The sequence below is a fragment of the Gadus chalcogrammus genome, chromosome 17 (genome assembly GCF_026213295.1).
Source record: "Gadus chalcogrammus isolate NIFS_2021 chromosome 17, NIFS_Gcha_1.0, whole genome shotgun sequence".
NCBI lineage: Eukaryota > Metazoa > Chordata > Actinopteri > Gadiformes > Gadidae > Gadus > Gadus chalcogrammus.
Genome location: NC_079428.1, coordinates 3,623,728 through 3,627,019, shown reverse-complemented (window position 1 = coordinate 3,627,019; position 3,292 = coordinate 3,623,728).

Here is a 3,292-nt window from a genome sequence, read left to right as displayed (position 1 = left end):
GTCCGCAGCCCATTCCTGAGCCTCGCCCTCCCACCGCACCTCACCCCTTGTTAACGCCGGTAGGACGGACGAGCCAATGGGAGCAGAAACGGGAAGTAGCCTTCTCACTTCTCTCTGAGGCGCCGCCGTAGCTCAGACACAGGGGTCGCCCTGAGCACTGATTATGGGGTCGGCTCCTCTTATAACGCACCAGGGCGCGGCAGTAGCAGACTAAAGGATTGTCTGAGAGGTTCGCACACATTGACGCAGACACCTTTCTATAAACCCCTAATGTGGCTGGCTGTGTGTTCACCTACACACACACACACACGCATGCACGCACGCACAGACGCGCGCACGCATAGACGCACACACGCGCACACACAGACTAAAACACACACACTAAAACACACACACCCACACACACAAACACACACACACACACACACACAGATGCGCAAACACACACACACACACACACACACAGATGCGCAAACACACACACACACATGTACACACACTAAAACACACGTCCAGACACACACACACACACACACACACACACACACACACACACACACACACACACACACACACACACACACACACACACACACATGTACACACACGTACAGACACACACACACACACACACCTGTAAATCCTTTCCCAGGGCTGTCATGGCGGGCCAAACACAGGTGAGGCGCCCTAGATTAGTCTGGTGGTTGCGCCCTCGCCGGGGTGAATAATGGAGGGACAGAACCCGTAATTAGTGTTATGAGCGACAACCCTGTTTGTCCTACGAAGTCACGTCTGGGAGAAAGGGGTCGTTCTCATTTTGCACAACCCGGGCACCTCGGATGACTCGTCTGTAATGCAGAGAGAGAGAGAGAGAGAGAGAGAGACGAGGATACCTACCCCATGATAGCTTCAGTCCTTGTTTGTATTTGATGCTTATTACGTGATGCTACGGTTGACAGCTTATGGAGCAGTGGTCTCTTGTTGGGCAGGAAGTGAGAGAAGCAGCTGACTGAGTGTCGGATATTGTCGGAGGTTCTCAGCTGCCCCCTGCACGTCTGCGGTGTGCGATACGATTTCTCTCTCTCTCTCTCTCTCTCTCTCTCTCTCTCTCTCTCTCTCTCTCTCTCTCTCTTCCCCTCTCTCTCTTCCCCTCTCTCTCTCTTCCCCTCTCTCTCCCTTGCCCCCAAACTATTAATGTTCAATCATCTGTCAGGGCCTCTCCACCGACGACACTGCAGATCAGACGACGGAGATGAGAAACACCTTATTACGAGACTGCCGGTTGCTTATATTTTTTATGTCTCAAAATGTGACAGTTGGACGCAAAACACCTTTCCACAGCGGACACGACGGCCTGCTGTCAGTGTGTTTACCTTGGCTGCGTCTCATTAGTCTCTCAACACGCCCTCAATGACTTTGGAGAATCCCCTCCGCAATCAAGCGTCGTTCCGTTTGTCTGATGACAAGTCGGTCACCACGGTCGCTCCAGAGGAGTGTACCACCCGGCGTGCATTGCAGTCCTTCATTTGGGTTGAGATGGGTCGGCTTAGCTCAGGAGGTGGAGTGGGTTGACTTGTAACCGGAAGGTCGCCAGTTCAATCTCCGGCTCCTCCTAGCCCGGTGTCGAGGTGTCCCTGAGCGAGACGCCTCACCCTGACTGCTTCTGACGAGTTAGCTGTCTCCTCGCGGGGTTGACTCCGACTTTGGTGTGTGAATGTGAGTATGAGTGGTTTTAAGTTGCCTTGGATAAATGCGCCTGCTGAATGTACAAGTTAATTCGGTGCAAGACAATTCATCCATGGTTAGGTGGCAGTAATGTACACAACTCAGTAAGATGAATGAGGGGAAGTGGAACTACAAGCCATGTTTTCAAGTAATTAATCATTTTAAAGGCCATTACGATACTATACCATTGTTATTTTTATTACACATTGAGGGGGATCCTAACCTTATGATCCCACCTTTAAAGTTGTTTACCGCATGCGTTAAAGACATTAACACGATAACACTGTTGTTGAAAGCGTCGCCTCTGATTGGCTGAGCATGCAGCAGCATGTTTTGACCCAAGAGAGGGAGTTGTCTGATGCAAACATATTATCAAGTTGGGTTTGGTTATCTTTCGACACCGTTTTCATCAGCCGACCAAGTGCCTATGCAGAGTGTCCCTAGCTTCTGGCAGCGAACTGCAATTCACATTAGAGTCAATCCGTGCCAGCTGGATCGCTATCACTACTTTCGCTATCTGTATTTTCCTTTCATTTAACAGCTATTTGCTTCAGTCTAGGGGTTCATCTAAAATGTATTTGATTGCTACTCAAACATGTCTGTCTGTGTGAGTGTGTGTCTGTGTTTGTGTGTGGATAAAGGGGGAGTGTGTGTGTGCTGGTGTGTGTGTGTGTGTGTATGTGCATGCGTGTGTGAGTGTTTGTGTGTATATGTGAATACACAGCCAGACACATTAGGGGTTTATGGAAAGCATGAATAATTGATGCCTGGACTGTGCGAGTAGACTGCAGACTGTCGGGTAATGAATCTGGTCGTAACGACCAGCGGCTTTTCCCTGACTGACCAGTGATCAATAAGGGGTGTGGTGCATATGGGTAAACAATCATCACAACGCTTATGGTGTGCACAGGTTAACTTAAGAAAGATTCTATTGAAAAGATTCTCCAGACATACCTCTGTTAACAGAACCCCACATGCTGTTTTTGGAGGGAGTCTGCTTGTTTGGAGAACACTAAGGCCCTGATTGAATTATTTTCAATTTCAGGCCCAAGATGGCTTTTTATTTGGATTAGTTCAAGGCTGTGGCAATGATTATTTCGGCACGACTCGATTTGCTGGTGAACACGTTTTGCCAGTGTTGAATTTGGGTGTGTGGCTAGAGCCCGTCAATTTGGGGCTCAAGTATGACAAGGGGAATTCATGTCGCATTTTTCCGGCCCCCCTCATTTGTCGAGTCTGTCACATCGGAATCAAATTTTTAATTTAAACCTCTCCTACACGCAAGACCTCATACGCTGAAGGACGTCCGCTGCACTTGGAAAAATATCCTGTTGTTTATCTGACGGCATGCCACTATTTGTCAAGTCAGTTAGGCCAAAATAGTCGAGCGATATCGCCACAAGCCGATCTCTGTTCCGATCTCCATTCCGAATTCCACGGGCTACCGAAGGTCAGAGGAGGACTTAGTGACCTAAGTGTACATACTGTACATGTTATTCATGCTTCTGAATTATTCAGAAGAACACGTATATCTGTGTCTCCCTCGTTGGAGTGTAGTCACGGTGTG